The sequence below is a fragment of the Oncorhynchus kisutch genome, linkage group LG17 (assembly GCF_002021735.2).
Source record: "Oncorhynchus kisutch isolate 150728-3 linkage group LG17, Okis_V2, whole genome shotgun sequence".
NCBI classification, from domain to species: Eukaryota; Metazoa; Chordata; class Actinopteri; order Salmoniformes; family Salmonidae; genus Oncorhynchus; species Oncorhynchus kisutch.
In genome coordinates, this window is record NC_034190.2 from 40,687,391 (window position 1) to 40,706,311 (window position 18,921).

Consider the following 18,921-nt stretch of genomic DNA (forward strand, 5'->3'; position numbering starts at 1 on the left):
GGAGACAGAGAGAGAGAGAGAGAGAGAGGGAGACAGAGAGAGACAGAGAGACAGAGAGAAAGAGAGAGAGAGAGTGAGAGAAAGAGAAAGAGAGTGAGACAGAGACAGAGAGAGAGAGAGACAGAGAGAGAGAGAGTGAGAGAAAGAGAGTGTGAGAGAGTGAGAGAGAGTGAGAGAAAGAGAGAGTGAGAGAGAGTGAGAGAAAGAGAGAGAGTGAGAGAGAGTGAGAGAGAGAGAAGTGAGAGAAAGAGAGAGAGAGAGTGAGAGAAAGAGAGAGAGAGAGAGAGAGAGAGAGAGAGAGAGAGAGAGAGAGAGAGAGAGAAAGAGAGAAAGAGAGAAAGAGAGAAGAGAGAGAGAGAGAGAGAGAGAGAGAGAGAGAGAGAGAGAGAGAGAGAGAGAGAGAGAGAGAGAGAGAGAGAGAGAGAGAGAGAGAGAGGGGTTAGTGAAAACAGAAACCAAACGTCAGGAAGACTGAAACAGTAACCTTCTGAAGAACCCGAGCCCTTTTGAAGTGTCCCTCCCTCCCTCCCTCCCTCCCTCCCTCCCCTCCCTCCCTCCCTCCCTCCCTCCCTCCCTCCCTCCCTCCCTCCCTCCCTCCGAGTGCCTTGTGAAACTCCCAGACACTTAGTCTTGGCAAGGCCCTTCCTTCCCCCAGCCTCAGCCCCACTGGCAGCCCTTGAAAGAGCATAGCTGGGTATTGTTGAAATAATAACCAGAGTAATCGCTCTCATAAATTGCGTAGATACGGTATTGTTTCAGTGCTCTGTCAGCCAAAGCTCATTTCTGCGAGGCATTCCCGTTCCCTCCTATACAATCCTGTTATTTCCTTAGAACAGCTTTTCTACCCGTTCCTACTTTTCATCTTTATGCTTTTTTCCCCACTCTGCAACCGGTAAGGCTTCTTATTGGGCTACAGTCCAGTGTTCGGATGAGAATGTGAGAATGTGTGTTGTTCTCTGAGTGACCACAGGGGGGAGTCTATCCACGTGCTGATGCTAGCAGCTACAGTATATGCAGTGAGAGAAACATTGCAAGTCACTTAGGGAGAAATGTCACACTCACACCGATGGGGGAAACATAGCCATTCATCACGTCTGTTATTTAATATCAGATCCCATACAGTCACCCAGGAAGTAGCCTCAAAACATCAATGGACTATCCGCACACACAAGAGGCAGCGGCCAGGATTGGCTAATTGCAGCTTATCAATTGACATTTCATGGGATCTCAACTCCTGGATATAGTCCCATATCTAGATAATGTAGATAATCCCAGCAGCACCAAGACATAATTGCCATAACAAGTTGGGTTTTCTGCGTGAGACGTAGTTGTCAGAAGAACTCTCTGAAGGCCATGTTCTCCCACTAAGAGCAGGTGAGTTTCAAACCAGATGCAAAGTCAGAGGAAAGACAGAGCCACCGAGGGCTGGAATGAAAGAAAAACAAAGAAGAAAAAGCCCTTAGCGAGCGGTGGTGGTGGGGGGGGGTCTTTACTGTGTCCGTCCCCTTTTCGTTTTTCTTGTGCGTGCCAGCGAGATTGGTATCTCTGTGTAGAAGGGAACTGTAGAGATGAGAGAGACAGAGAGAGAGAGAGAGAGAGAGAGGGGGGGAGACAGAGAGAGAGAGACAGGGAGAGCTAGAGTAAGCTAGCTGAAGGATCAAACGAAGGGGCTGCGCTGTGGGCCGACGTGAGCCAGCCTTGTCCAAACACCGTTCCCCTGCACCTGCGCCTGCAGCTGCCGCTCCGAGCCGAGCGGACGGGTGACCTGTCATCACATTCGCATTAGAGGCGTTCTGACGATGCCGACGCAGGTGTTGTCTGTGGCGTGAGGTGCTGGACGCGACCTTTCAGCTCCCACTCCCCAATTTGACACAGACAGGAGCCTTATCGACGCTTTCATCTCAATTCCCCAGATATTTGGGCCTCAACAACAATTCCCTGTACACTGGGGGGAAAAAATCAGTCCACTGAGGACAAGGCCAACCACACCACGGGAAAGCAAACCACACCACGGGAAAGCCAACCACACCACGGGAAAGCCAACCATACCACGGGAAGGCCAACCACACCACGGGAAAGCCAACCACACCACGGGAAAGCCAACCATACCACGGGAAGGCCAACCACACCACGGGAAAGCCAACCACACCACGGAAAGGCCAACCACACCACGGGAAAGCCAACCACACCACGGGAAAGCCAACCACACCACGGGAAGGCCAACCACACCACGGGAAAGCCAACCACACCACGGGAAGGCCAACCACACCACGGGAAGGCCAACCACACCACGGGAAGGCCAACCACACCACGGGAAAGCAAACCACACCACGGGAAAGAGAGCAATTATGGTGTCCAGATTAGGACAGCCTCACACAGGACCCAAACCGGCTGCGTGAGTGCACCATCGTGCATACATTTATTTTGTCCCCCCACACCAAACGTGATCACGACACGCAGGTTAAAATATCAAAACAAACTCTGAACCAATTATATTAATTTGGGGACAGGTCGAAAAGCATTAAACATGTATGGCAATTTAGCTAGTTAGCTTGCACTTGCTAGCTAACGTTAATTTGTCCTATTTAGCTAACGTTAGCTTGCTGTTGCTAGCTAATTTGTCCTGGGATATAAACATTAAGTTGTTATTTTACCTGAAATGCACAAGGTCCTCTAGTCTGCCAATGAATCCACACATAAAACGGCCAACTGAATCGTTTCTAGTCATCTCTCCTCCTTGCAGGCTTTTTCATCTTTGAATTTATATGGTGATCAGCATCTAAACTTTCATTGTATTACCACGATGACCTGCAACAAAGTTAATCTTTCAATCACCCACGTGGGTATAACCAATGAGGAGATGTCATGTGGGTACCTGCTTCTATAAACCAATGAGGAGATGGGAGAGCAGGACTTGCAACGCGATCTGCGTCACAAATAGGAATGACTTCTATTTTAGCCCTTGGCAACGCAGACGTCCTCCCTCCACCAGCTTCCTCACTGTGACCTTGGTCAAGTGATGATGCAGGAGATTAACACACAGAGACATTATTTGTTTGCCTATTTACAGGAAGTGAGTGAAAAGCAGACGAGGCAAAGATGCAAATGAATGGGGGACTCTGGGAACAAACTCTTCAGACTTCAACCCACAGGGGTGGCGATGTTGATGGGAAAAACAAGAAAACCTTCTGAAAGCTCTCTCTGCCTGTCTTCTCAGGGAGGTAATTAGCGGTCTGGCTAATTTAGTGGATCTGACATGCAGCAACACTGACGTCCCATGAGCAGGCCTCCAGCTCCCACAACACAACGGCCAATTTGGTGAAATTTAGAGGCCAAAATCTCCAGCCTCTCCTGGCCTTCCTTCCCCAGCCTCCCCCTGCTGCCACCAAGCTGAAAATGAAACAGAGGAATGCATAATGACCCAGCTATAGTACTTTGCCCATATTGTGGCTTTACTGCCTTACGGCTACGACTTCCACATTGGCCGCCACCTCAGTCGATCTGTGCAATTCTGAGAGAAAAACGGTTTCCCACATCTACCAATTTAGCACTATTTAATGACGAAAACATTTGGGAAAGAGGAAAAGTACTTTTTGTCCAAGGTCAACAATGGACACGAACAAGGTACTCTGCGAGAACTCTTAATTATTCTTTCGGTGCGTTGCCATGGTAATGGGTCAACACATTTGTGAGGGTTGAGGAACACACACTCTCTCTCTCTCACACACACACTAGGATGCCATTACGGCAAACAGCATGAGCTGTAATGGTGGAAAAATGTCACCTGGAGTCAAGTGGCTGGATTAGATGACCTCACTAGCTTGGAGGAGCACATGGTCCCACAATGGCCACTCTCTGCTTTGTTTACATCAGACACCCTCGTTTCCTAGTCCTTAATATGTGTGTCTGTACTCAATTCATCTTTGAACTCGAACCCCACAGCATGACCAAAAACCTTCAGCCCTCCATATCACAGTGTATGTACAATGTGCCGAACATCTGTTACAATGAAAGCTTAAGCTAATTGTTAGTTCATCACAAATTATAACATTTTACACTTCAGAAATACATTCACTACAAAAAAAATTAAAATGGAACAGCATCTTTAAAACTAAAAACAAGTCTTATTGGCTTTAAAATAACAACTTGTGAATGTCAATTCAGTATGCTACAAGTCCGTCCTCTGTTCTCCCTGTTATTCCTCAGGAGCATGTTGAACTGTACATCTTGCAGAATCAATGCAGGAATGCCCAGAACTGTGTCAGGGTGGGTGCCCATTGAAATCAAGCAGCTTTTAACCATCAAGCTAGTTACAAAAGAGGCCTCTCTCAAGGCAAATGCAGAGCGAGGAGGAGGCTTTGAGTCAAAGCAGCATCGCTTTGTACTGTGCGGGCAAAGCACTGTCAATGATAAATGGATAGAGGCCTATTCATTGCTCTCTACAACAGCATGCACAGTACGCAGAAGACGATTCATCAAAAGGCAACATCTCTACAGTGCAAGATCTCCCACAACAACCGTCATGACTTTTGATCTTCTGTACTTTTGTAACAGTATGAGTATGTCTAACTCAGTTCTGATTACTGCCTTCACTATTAGTGCTTATTCTTATACAAGAAAGACAACCCCTCGATATAACTTCAGAATTAGGCTTTTTTTCTTCTTCGAATTTGGCTTCGTCCTGCTTCCTCCCTGCTGGGAAGGATTTATAATACATTTAAATAGCCTAATTAGGATCAGAGTGGCGGACCTGTTAACTTTGGGGAGAGAGTTGACTGACTGGCCATCATTTTGTTTAGAGAGAAAAAAGAAGAGACCGAAACAGAAAAACAAAGACAAATGGAAAAGCAGACAGAGAGAGACGCAAAGATGTCCGTCTGAGCAATACGTCCACAATGAGGAAGAAAACCCCTACTATCTGGACACAAAGAGACAATCTGGTTGAGTTGTGGGGGTGTGGAGGGGAGCAGTGAAGCAATAAATGAGCGACAAGACGATATCTCTCATATGCAGAGGTTAACATAAGCTCCCACCACCCAAATCCCCCTTTTCACCACACCCGTGGGCTAGACGTAGACGGCTCACCAGCCCTGCGGAAGAAGCGGCCGGCCCCTCTCCAAGGGTTCCGATTTGACGGCTCTACGTCAATAGCCCTCACAACAACTGCCAGCCAGCGTCATGGCGTCCTTGAGGATGGAAACCGAAGACTGCCTGTCGGCCTTTTCGGCTGACAGCAGCGACAGGAGGGGCTCAGCGCTCGACTCAATGTCCTGATAAGCAGATGCAGCTACAGAGAGAGAGAGAGAGAGATCCATAATGTAAACGGGGAGGATGACGAGGATGTCAGTCAACTCCTCTCTCTCTCCCTCTCTCTCTCTCTCTCTCTCACCCTCTTACGAGTCAATATGGTTACACAATGTATGGGTATTGATCGCCCCCAGTGTTTCCCATTGAGGGCTCATGCAGCAAGCCGTCCTGGTCTGAGATGTTATTATGGATTACGGGAAAGGACCCCCTCAATGCAAAGGGGTGATAGGTAGGTAGGGGCTGATCAATGAGCTGTTGCACACTTAACAAGATTAATGTAGTCTCCCCCCCTTCCCCCATGTCTGACGAGCAGACGGACTGATTTCAAGGCAGATTGAGAGAATGCTGCATCATAGCTCCCAGGTCGCAGATCTGTCGGGTTATTGTACATGATATATCAGTAATGGATGATGGTGACCACCTTTAGAGATATGAGAGGACTGGACACTGACAAAGACCACCCTCGGACTGCATAAATGGATGCACTCAGACAAAGGCTGTGTGTGTGTGAAGACCAAGTGTAGCGAAGCTTACTAGCTTAGCATGGCGTTAAGACACAGTAGTACATCGGTGAGTACAGAGTGTAGCCATGCTGTGAATAAGACTGTGTGGGTGTGTTAGTTTAGTCAGGCAGCTGCAGGGATGGATGGATGGGAGTTTTTTCAGTCCCCAAAAGTAGAAAGCACCCAGCTGCTTGCCTGTTGACAAGGATGTCACACACGCACATCTTAAACGGTTGTACTACCTCACATTCAATAGCACACTAAAACTGAGCTGGTCATTGAAACTGCTGCATTGGCACAGTCGGTAGGGTCACACACCCAGCACTTCAGAGGTGCACAGACCATACCTGCTATGCAGACCTACAAAGTATAGTAAAGACTAGCATGAGTGGATTCCAAGAAGAAGAAAAAATCCTATTAGAATCCAAAAGAAAATCCGATCCGATCTAAGGACCTATAGGATAGAATCTGGCGAATCTGTGTCACACATTAAAGTTATTGTGCCAACTGCAACAACAATAGCTGTGAAACAGTGGAATTACCATCCTCCTCAGTGAATTTCATAAAAATTAAAATAGTGAAACATTAAAAAGTTATCCTTTTTAGATAAAACTAGACTAAATATATTCACGACCCCAAATAATTGATTAAAACACACTGTTTTTGTAATGAAGGCCTACAGTAGCCTCAACAGCACTCTGTAGGGTGGCACCATGGTGTAGCTGGAGAACAGCTAGCTTCCGTTCTCCTCTGGGTACTTCAAAACAAAACCTAGGAGGCTCATGGGTCTCACCCCCTTCCATAGACTTACACAGTAACTATGACAACTTACGGAGGATGTCCTTCAACGTATCAGACCTCTTGCAGCAGGAACTGACCATGTTGTCCACCCAATCAAAGGATCAGAGAATGAATCTAGTACTGAAAGCATAGGCTACAGCTAGCACTGCAGTGCATAGAATGTGGTGAGTAGATGACTCAAGGAGAGAGAAAGACAATTATTCAACAGTTTTAAAGAAATGTATTTAATAAAAAATGAAGGAGAAGCAAGAAGGAGAGAGAGAACTAGCTATATTTCGGAGCATTTTTTTTCTATTTCTTTCACTTTCACTTAGCTAGCGAATGCAGTTAGCTAGCTTAGCCTACTCAAACACCCAGCTCAAACAGAGAGAGACGCTATTTTAGCTAGCTGGCTATGTCTATCCAACACTGGAACTCTTCCACGTCAAGGTAAGCGTTTGCTTTTATTTATTTTTTCGCCACCAAGGCCCACCAGTGTTAAACCGGGGCCCACCACTGCTAAACTGCTTGCTTGACTGTACCCTGTGCTGCATGATTGTAGCGGGTTTATTAACGCGTTCTAGTAGGTATGTTGATTATGACGTTACTAACGTCGTTAGTTAATATGTTGACAACGGTGTAGGCTGTGTGTGGCAGTTGGCTTGGAAAGGTTTTTTCGCCTGGTCAGAGACAGCTGATGTGTTGTACACTGAAGTCCACAAGGGAAGGGAAGAGGTGAGAGTTTGTAGATGCGAGAAGGAATGATACAATGAGCAAAATGTTCATGTTGTTTGTATGTGGCTGCTTTGAAAGCGAACTATGTTTGCGCGTGATCAGGGTATTCATTCTGCCGATTCTGTTGAAAAAATTTCTGAAACGGAAGAAAACGGAATGAAAGGGGATAAACATGCTTGAATTTGTCCAACAGAAACTCTCGATTGCAACTAATGATTACACCCTAGATCAGCTAGACGCAGGCAAGAGTGTGCAAGGCAGTGTTGAATGTGTCACTGTCTGTCACCTTGTGCGTGTTTGTAAATTCACTCTGGAGTGCCAGAGTGCGCTCCGAGTGTGCTCTGTGCGCTCATAAATTCATAGTGTTGTCAGATTGTCTGTTCATAAATCAGAGTGTTTCCCTCTCGGAGCGCTCAGAGCGCACACTGGACTCTGGCCGAGGACTAGGGTTGTTCCAAGTGTTCTGACCTCACAACGGCAGTCAAGCACCCACGCTAACTGGTTAACGTTGGCTAGCTTGCTAGATACTTCCAGACACAAATGAGAGAACATTTAAGCTTAATTAATTAATTAATTTAGGTTAAGCTGTTTTCGTGTTATCTAGAACGTTGGTGTCTAACTGTGCTGCTGGCAACAATTTAATAAAAATGTTTTGCCAATGTTTACTGACACTGTCATATCCAACGGCTGTTCATTAATTGATCAGTTATTCTGCGCTCTGCCCACAGGCGAGAGTTCTGTGAAATCGGAGTAGATAGCCAGAGTGAATTTATGGATGCATCCCTTGATTACTCTAAATTTGTCTCTCGACCTGTGCAGCTATGTTGTAAACTTTCATTCATAGCTGGGTTGTAGCGACCTCATGATGGAAATAGGGACAATTCGAGTATCATGTAGTAGCCTAAACCTATCACTGTTACATTGAGCTGGGTGAAGGGAATACGAATGACAGTCATCCAGTAGGCTGCAATAGAAATAAGGCCACGCTCACCCCAAAAAATATTGTCTTCCCTCATCTTAACCGTCACCATTCGCCACTGCTGTGAAACCTACTGAGATTGTCCACAAGATTGTATACATTTGTGCCAAAAAGGTGTGCTAAGTGGCATTCCAGCCAAACAACATAGAGCTAGATGAACAATTTTATTTAATCAATGGGATACAGGTCATCATCATGTTCTTATTTTTTTATTCTACATTCTCACCCATCTACACACAATACCCCATAATGACAAAGTGAAAACAAGATTTTAGAACATTTTGTACATTTTGTTTTGTAAATGAAATACAGATATATCTCATTTACATAAGTGTTCACACACCTGAGTCAATACTTTGTAGAAGCACATTTGGCAGCGACTACAGCTGTGAGTCTTTCTGGATAAGTATTTAAGAGCTTTTGTGCAACATTTAACCATTATTATTTAACAAATTATTCAAGCTCTGTCAAATTGGTTATTGATCATTGATAGACAACCAAACTCAGGTCTTGCCATAGATTGTCTAGTAGATTTTAGTTAAAACTGTAATTCGGCCACTCAGGAACATTCACAGTCTAGTGTAGATCTAGCCTTGTGTTTTAGGTTATTGTTCTGCTGAAAGGTGAATTCATCTCCCAGTGTCTGGTGGAAAGCAGACAACCAGGTTAACTCTACAATTTTGCCTGGCGATGTCATGGTGATGCAGCCACCACTACGCTTGAAAATATGTAGAGTGGTACTCAGTAATGTGTTGTATTGGACTTGCCCCAAACATAACACTTTGTATTACTTTAGTGCCAAAAAGGATGCATGTTTTGGAATTATATTTGCTCTGCACAAGCTTCTGTCTTTTCACTCTGCCAATTTGGGTAGCATTGTGGAGTAACTACAATGTTGTTGATCCACCCTTAGTTTTCTCCTACCCTTGCCATTAAACCCTGTAACTGTTTTAAAGGAAGAAATCCCTGAGCGGTCTCCTTCCTCTTCGGCAACTGAGTTAGGAAAGACGCTTGTATCTTTGTAGTGACTGGGTGTATTGATACACCATCCAAACTGTAATTAATAACTTCACCATGTTCAAAGGGACATTCAATGTCTGTTTTTTTTACCCATCTACCAATAGGTGCTCTTCTTTGCATGGCACTGGAAAACCTCCCTAGTCTTTGAGGTTGAATCTGTGTTTGAAATTCACTGCTCGACTAAGGGACCTTACAGATATTTGTGTGTGTGGGGTACAGAGATGAGGTAGTCATTCAAAAATCATGTTCAACACTACTATTACACACAGAGTGATTCCATGCAACTTATTATGTGACTTGTTAAGCTCATTTTTACTCCTGAACTTATTTAGGTTTGCCATAACAAAGGGGTTGAATATTTATTGACTTAAGACATTTCAGCTTTTCATTGAGAATCAATTTGTAAAAATGTTGAATAATTCCACTTTGACATTTGGTATTTCACTAGGATCCCCATTAGCTGTTGCGAAAGCAGCAGCTACTGTTCCTGGGTTCCACACAAAACATGACATAATACAGAACATTAATAGACAAGAACAGCTTAAGGACAAAAAATAAGGCACACGTAGCCTACATATCAATACGTACACACAAACTATCTAGGTCAAATAGGGGAGAGGTGTTGTGCTGTGCCGCGAAGTGTTGCTTTATCTGTTTTTTGAAGCCAGGTTTGCTGTTTATTTGAGCAATATGAGATGGAACAGAGTGCCATGCAATACTGGCTCTATATAATACTGTACGCTTTCTTGAATTTGTTCTGGATTTGGGGACTGTGAAAAGACCCCTGGTGGCATGTCTGGTGGGATAAGTGTGTGTGTTCATCCATGTATACATTTTCAGTTAGTATATATTTCTAATTTTGTCAGGAAGTAATTTTCACTGCACGTTAAAGTGTACTGTACACTAGCTAGCGAATGTTAGCTTGCTAGCACGCTAGCTAAAGTTATGTATATAAACTGTGTAGTAACATTATTTGTATCTCAGATAGCCATTTGCAGGGCCTCCCGAGTGGCACAGTGGTCTAAGGCACTGCTAGCTGTGGCACTAGAGATCCTGGTTCGAGTTCAGGCTCTGTCGCAACCTGCCGCGACCAGGAGACCCATGCAGCGATGCACAATTGGCCCAGTGTTGTCCGGGTTAGGGGAGGTTTTGGCCAACAGGGATGTTCTTGTCCCATTGTGCACTAGCGACTCCTGTGGCGGGCTGGGCACAATGCACGCTGACACGGTCGCCAGGTGTACAGCGTTTCCTCCTTCACATTGGTGCGGCTGGCTGTTTATATGCGTCTGGCTGTTTGTATATTGCAAATATGCAAGAAACCATTTTACTGTACTGTTTACACCTTCTGTATCCCGTGCATGTGACAAATATAGCACGTGTATACCCCAGAGACCGTAATATAAGAACGACATGACCCGCACCAAAGTCAGATCAGGATATACTGTAGGCCAAGGACTAGATAAAGTGTAGGTTTACCTTGAGTTTTTCCTTATCGTAGGCAACTACTTCACCACTCTTTGTCTTCAAATCTTTGGTTGTTTACTTACTAAATCTGTTTAGCACATGGCCTCACATGTGAATCCATAAAGAGGAGCTAAGGCTTAAGAGGGTGTGTACAATGCTGAATAGGTGTAGACAAAGAAGAGCTCTCCAGTAGATATACCAACAAAACATTCAAGGGACATTTTCTCAAGTGGGGTTACAAGTGTATCAACTTTCAAAGCAGAATTACTTTCCAATTGTTCCTCAACTGCAGTGTATAATATACCATTTTGTAGCTCCGAGTCTCTACTTTTATCCCATGTAAACAACACCATTTTAAATGTTGATACTTAAGACCGAATCGAGATGGTTGGTCACATTTGAGTAAAAAAGGTTGTAATCATTAGTCTAACAGTTGCAAACAAGAGTTTCTATCGGACAAATTCAGGTATGTTTATCCCCGTTTCGTTCCGTTTGCTTCCGTTTTTTTTTTAATTCAACAGAATCGGCAATGATCATACACAACACAAACACAGTTCACTTTCATAGCAGCCACATACAAACAGCATGATCACTTTCATTCCTTCTCGCATCTACGCGTTTTCCTCCTCTCACCTTTTCCCTTCGCTTGTGGACTTCAGTGCACAACACATCCATTGTCTGTGACCAGGCCCAAAAAACCTTTATATCATAACCGCTAACCACTACACACAGCCTACATCGTTGCCTTACGTCATAGTCAACATAGCTACTAGAACTAACGTGTTAGTAAACCTGCTTCAATCATGCAGTACAGTGTACAGTCAGCAAGCAGTTTAGCAAGTTACACCAGCTGGCCCCGGTGGCAATCAATTTATAAAACCAAAAGCTTACATTGACTTGTAAAAGTTCCAGTGTCGGATAACCATAGCCAGCTAGCTAACATAGCATCTCTCTCTGTTTGAGTAGGCTAAACTAGCTGAAAGCGAAAAAGAATACAACAAAATATAGCTAGTTCTCTCTAACTGTTGCTTCTTCTGAAGAAAACTGTTGAACTATTGTCTTTCTCGCTCTTTAAAAAAAACGTTATTTAACTAGGCATCAGTTAAGAACTAATTATTATTTAAAATGACGGCCTACCAAAAGGCGAAAGGCCACCTGGGCGATGGGGGCTGGGATAAAAAATAAAAACATATAATAAAATAGGACAAAACACACAAGGAGAGACACCACAACACTACATCAACATAGACCTAAGACAAGAACATAGCATGGCAGCAACACATGACAACACAGCATGGTAGCAACACCACATGACATCCAAATGGTGGCAAAACGACATGGCAGCAGCACAACATGTTAGCAGCACAAAACATGGTACAAACATGATTGGGCACAGAAAACAGCACAAAGGGCAAGAAGGTAGAGACAACAATGCATCACGCGAAGCAGCCACAACTGTCAATGAGAGTGTCCATGATTGAGTCTTTGAATGAGGAGATGGAGATAAAACTGTCCAGTTTTAGTATTTTTTGCAGTTTGTTGATTCTTTGATTGGGTGGACAACATTTCAGTTCATGCTGTAAGAGCTCTGATAGGTTGGAGGACGACCGCCGGAAGTTGTCATAATTACTGTGTAAGTCTATGGAAGGGGGTGAGAACCATGAGCCTCCTAGGTTTTGTAATTGAAGTCAATGTACCCAGAGGAGGTTGGGAACTAGCTGTCCTCCAGTTGTTGCTATCTTACAGAGTGCTGTTGAGGAGAGTGCTGTATACCTTTTTTGCTAAACAGTGTGTTTTAATCAATTATTTGGTGACGTGAATATATTTAGTAAAGTTCTATCTAAGAAGGATAACTTTAATGTTTCACAATTGTTATTTTTATGGAATTCACTGAGGAGGATGATCCCCCCCTTCCTTCTCCGGCATATAGTATTGTATGTCATTGTAATGTCTAAATCAAAGTCAAGAAGTTGCATGAATAAGAATCAAATCAAATCAAACAATCACACCCATATTGTGGTGGTGAATGAAACCAAAATGAATATACACCAACACACCAAGTCAGTTGTGAAGAGGGCATGACAACACCTTTTCCCCCTCGGGAGACTGAAAACATTTGGTATGGGTCCCCAGATGTTCAAAAAAGTTCTACATCTGCACCATCGAGAGCATGGTTGCATCACCGCCTGGTATGACAACTGCTCGGCATCTGACCGTAAGGCGCTACAGAGGGTATGGCCCAGTACATAACTGGGGCCAAGCTTCATGCCATCCAGGACCTATATACTAGGCGGTGTCAGAGGAAAGCCCAAAATATTGTCAAAGACTCCAGTCACCCAAGTCATAGACTGTTCTCTCTGCTACCGCACGGCAAGCGATACCAAAGCTCCAAGTCTAGGTCCAAAAGGCTCCCTAACCGCTTCTACCCCCAAGCTATGAGACTGCTGAACAGCTAATCAAATGGCCACCCGGACTATTTACATTGACCCCCCTGTTTTTACACTGCTGCTACTCGCTGTTTATTATCTATGAATAGTCAATTTACCTCTACCTACAAGTACAAATTACCTAGACTAACCTGTACCCCCGCACATTGACTCGCTACCGGTACCCCCTGTATATAGCCTCTTTATTATTATTTTATTGTGTTACTTTTTAGATTTTTTTTAACTTTAGTTTATTTGGTAAATATTTTCTTAACTCTTTCTTGAACTGAATGGTTGGTTAAGGGCTAAGTAAGCATTTCACATGTATTCGGCGCATAATGACAAAGTTTGATTTTATTTGATTCTTTTGAGAAAAAAATCATTAATCCTATAGGATTTTTTGACTAGGGTAGCAAAGTAGGCCTACAGTATGGTTAGACTTTAGCATGAGTGCTAGAAAAGTAGGCCTACAGTATGGTTAGACTTTAGCATAAGTGCTAGCAAAGTAGGCCTACAGTATGGTTAAACTTTAGCATGAGTGCTAGTAAAGTAGGCCTACAGTATGGTTAGACTTTAGCATGAGTGCTAGAAAAGTAGGCCTACAGTATGGTTAGACTTTAGCATGAGTGCTAGTAAAGTAGGCGTACAGTATAGTTAGACTTTAGCACGAGTGCTAGCAAAGTAGGCCTACAGTATGGTTAGACTTTAGCATGAGTGCTACCAAAGTAGGCCTACAGTATGGTTAGACTTTAGCATGAGTGCTAGTAAAGTAGGCGTACAGTATGGTTAGACTTTAGCATGACTGCTAGCAACGTAGGGCTACAGTATGAATTACCCTTTAGCTTGAGTGTTAGCACACTATAACACTGACAGTGAGACTAGAGCAGTAAAATCCCCTGGGACAAACTCTTTGAGGCACAGAGAAAACTGTTAAAGGACGAGAACGCTTCAATTTAGCTTAATCTGCTAATTCCCCCGACCAACCAGACACTCCAGACATTAACGTTACCATGGTGAAGATAAATAAATAAACACTACATGGGGTAGAGGGAGGAGGTGCCAAGTCTAATGGAGTGTTCTTAATCTTCTTGTCGTACACATTTCAATAACATTTATACAAGCAGACAGCTCTCACCACATTTATTTCTAAATGGCATGGGTTAGAGTGTTGCTGGTCCCTACCGCTTAGCTGCAATTTAAATGTGGGGAGACAGATGTTTCCAATGCTATGGGCTGTTAGGGCCTGGCACGGTACTGTTCTGCCAGCTATTTCTCTAGTTCTGTCCTGGCATGGGTCTGGCTGTCTGACTTTGTATGTCTTGCTTCAATGGCACGTCCCACTGAGAACACACTGGTTGAATTAACGTTGGTTCCATGTCATTTCAATGAAATTACGCTGAACCAATGTGGAATAGAAATTTAATTGACGTGGGGTGGTACTGTCATGACGTTGGCCTGGGGGTAGGTTTATGACAGTCATAAATACCTCTCCCCCCTTTTTCCTCTCTCTACCCTACTGATGTGACATTTGAAAATCCTTTGGTTAACAGAGATTCTGGGAACATCAGAAGGTGGGAGGGGGGAAATTAACTATATATATATATATATATATATCCGAACAATTGCATATATGCGGTGGTACTTAATGAATATGATGTCAGTTCGGTTGTCATCTGAGAATTCTCATCAATGATAGGATGACATAAACTCTACAGTGGAAAGTCTGCACATTGTAGTTATCGGATTCACATGGAATTGTTGTTCAATTTAAATGTTTGAATATAAAATTACTGGTGAAGAGATGAAATGTAATTTTAGCTTCCAAATGAGAGTTTTGAGTTTTCATAAGTTTAGGGCTCTGCTCAAACTGTGGCCCGCCCATGTGAAGAGACATGGGTTATAAAACTTTTCAAACACACCCTTCTCGCTCCACTATATAAAGCCTTGACGAAAATGTAACCTCCTGTTCCAAGTACGTGAGGTCTGCAGCCTCTGCGTTAAAAGGACTAACATGTCAACTACAGAACTAAGCCAACCTCAGCTTGAGCTTTGGTTGCGAATGGTATGAACTTTTAACTCTTAGTCATTACAGAAGTGATACCTCCTATCCGTTGAGTTAGCAACAGCAGCTGCAAACGTGGGCTAGGAAAGAACAGACAGAGTATCTTGTCTACCACGCAACGACGTTACTACAACGTATCCAGTTTACCACCAGATGACATTCTTCAAAAGACTCAGTTGGGCAACGAGGCCTTCCATCTACCACCAACCTACCGAAGCGCAGCTCATAGTAAATATTTATTGCATTTTCCTTTTCGAAATGGGCGGTAATTCAGTATGCCTAAGATACTGTATTTATGATAGAGACATCGCTTCTCCCTTTGTTCCTCAGTCTTCCCACTCTTTCACTCAGACCCACCACCTTTTCTTTGTGTAACCAGCTGTCAAATCTGTTCCGCCCGCTAGGGACGTTTTCCTTTATGTAATGTAGGTATGATTCATTCTGTGTATATGTAATTCTGTGTGATTAGTTAGGCATTTAGTAAATAAATAATTAAACCGAATTTTGATGATTCAACTTGTTATTCAGGGTTCGTGAAGATAACCAAGAATTTACAACTTTCAGATGAGACTGAAATAAGGTGACGATTAATATTGACTGCTATTGATGTAAAATATTACTAGGTCTTTAAGAGTTTATTCGGAAGATAACTGCTCTATAAATATTATTTTGTGGTGTCCCGACTTTCTAGTTAATTACATTTGCATGATTAGCTCAATCAGGTAATATTAATTACAGAGAAAGGATTTTATAGAATAGCATGACATATCACTTAATCCGGCATAGCCAAAGACACGACAGTACCGTATAGTCTATGGGCTTTGGATGGCTGTCCTAAAGTACATGGCACGTGGTATGTACAGTAGTCAAAGGGCTTTAGTGCGGTCATTGTCCTTAGCTGGTGGGCTAACTTGGATGGCTCTCTTATGTATGATTTCATAGCAGTCCCTGTTAGTAAGGTCTGTTGATACTGGATGCAGGAGGTTAAATATCATTCATGTTCCATGAAGCCTCCCGATTCTAGTTGTCTGTAACCCACATCTATTTTTCTAAATGTTAGTGCAAAAAGATTGACTTATGAGTCTTTTGGTGTCTTTCATCTACAGAGTATGTATGAAACCTCTAAAGCACAACTGTTATTCCATATGACAGTGCAAAAAGATTGACTTGAAGTCTTTAGCGACATAGGCTTCTGCTGTCTTTCAACTACACTGTGTCTGGGTCCACTGGGGATGGAACTAGAACCCTCTTTCGCCACTACGCTCCTCAGACTCTCCTTCATCTCTCATAGTGGGAATAGGGCCTAGGTTTCCACTGCAGGCTTTCCAGGAACTATATATGGACACGACAAAATGAAATTACCGGACATTAAATGAATTATCAATGGGTCCTCGATACTGTACCAGAGTAGGGGTCAGTACTCAGACACCCATTGGCTGGGGCAGGGAGCAACCAGCCAATAGCGACCAGCCAATCAATAGCATCACCCAGGTTGAGTGATGATCAATGCTGCCACAGACGTTGATTTACGATCGATGGAGCCAGGACTAGCCGCTCGATACTGTCCCTTTACTGTAGCTGATGAGAGATCGGGGTTGTATTCACAATACATATCAGTAGTGCTGATATAGGATCAGTTTTACCTTGTAGGCAGATTATAATGAATAAGATAACATGGGCAGGGGGAACGGATCCTAGATCAGCACTCCTACTCTGAGACGCTTTGGGTCCGATTCAGACTTATGAAATTTACACTTTTCCTACGCACTTTTTAGTAGTTGGTATTCAGAGCTGTGCAAAAATGGTTCCCTTGCGTGTGCTGATTACATTTAATTCAATTGCTGAAAACCCTCCCACTTGCTGGCAAACATATTTTCCCGTAGAGTTTTCATTCAATATAGTTTTCAGTACAGTTTATCTAAAGCCATCTCTTTAAATTTGGTGTACCTTTAATTAGAATTTTCTGGACAGACTTGCTAGAATATATGGAGAGAAGGGTTCAGAATTTTAGGGATCAATGAAAGAAAGCCATGTAAATACACACCTACTTGTGACCGACCCCCTCGATTCAATCTTATGTAAGCATTTTGTTTTCACATTGGATAAAATTAAAGAGTCAGACCCAGAAAATTGTACATCATACACTGCAGTTGAGGAACAATGGGAAAGTAATCCTGCTTTGAAAATTGATCAACTTTGTACCCCACTTTGGAGAAAATGGCCTTTGAAAGTTTGGGTACACATACTGGAGAGCTCCTCTTTGTCTACACTCATTCAGCATCATTTCCACCCTCTTCAACATTAGCCCCACCTATCTTTTTAAGGATTCACATGTGAGACCATGTGCAAAACAAAATGAGTAGTGTAGTAAACAACCAAAGATTTCAAGACTAAAAGTGGTGAAAGTAGTAGGCTACAATAAGGAAAAACTCCAGGTAAATATACACTTTACCTAGTCGTTATCCTAACTTTGGTGCAGGTCATGTTGCTCTTCACATTACCGTCTCTGGGGTAAACACACACTATATCAAATCAAATCTTTATTTGTCACGTGCACAGGATACAGAGGGTTATACTGGTATATTGAAATGACTATTTGCATAGTAGCTAAAGCAAAAATACAAAATGTCCAGATACAAATATTGTATAAAATGTTATAATTATTAGATGATGCTTACCCAGACACACTTGTCTAAATTGGGTTATGTGAAAGAAACGCTATAACGACCCCCCCAGCCACGTCTATCTAAGCTATGTACACATGTTCATGAAATACAATAGATGGCCGTAATCACCCCCAGACACAACTGGCTAACTTGATGGGTCATGTAAACATCTTGCAAAGTGGAGTCTTTTGTTTAGACATGTAGCTAACTAAACACTGAACTGGCATAATCCCAACTCATACTACTACCAATGCAAACATTGTCATTGTTATAGTATGAATCTGCAGGTAGCTAAAGCTAACAACTAGGTTCAATGTTAGTTAGCTAACATTAGGCTATAACTAGCAATGCAAATGTATTTCTGATTTGAATAATGTTACTACAAAGATCATAAACCTAATGTTAGCTAGCGAGCCAGCAAGCTAACGTTCACTAGCTAGCTAACAGTATGCTTTAATTTGCAATGAAAAAACTACTTTCTGACAAAATTAGAAACGTATAATATCTGAAAATGTAGCTAAACTGTTACATGTATGAACGCTACTCAGCAGACTGGAATCATTGAACTCTGTTTTGTTTGTGGCTACATCTTGTTTGGCCAGCTATGTGTCAAGCCACGAAGGTTCACACTGACCGTGGCTTGTGCATTTTCCAACTGATCTGTCGATAGCGCCTGCTAAATTCAGGGCATCAATGTTGTTGAGAAAAGTAGCAAAACTTTTGTAGTTCTCAATGGCTAACATTATATCTTTAAAAAATGGCACGGTAGAATTGACTGTCGACACATACTGAGCAGCTCACGTTATAGACAGAAGCATGCTACATGGCAGATCAATCCAAACTCATCTCACGGCATGTCCAGCCCATCCATTATCTCAGCCAATCATAGCTAGCAGGAAGGTTCTTGACTTTTTCCGTGGCATGCATTTTGATTTAAAAAAAAATGTATGTTTGCGTTCAAATGCCTCTCTTGTGAAGT

At 42.9% G+C, this 18,921-nt stretch overlaps 1 protein-coding gene across 1 annotated transcript in view; it reads right to left on the reverse strand.

The window, feature by feature from the left end:
• The window catches only part of LOC109906947 (RNA-binding motif, single-stranded-interacting protein 3), a 228,496-nt gene that overhangs the window by 44,433 nt on the left and 165,142 nt on the right, over positions 1–18,921 (reverse strand). The gene's annotated exons all lie outside the window — the stretch shown is intronic.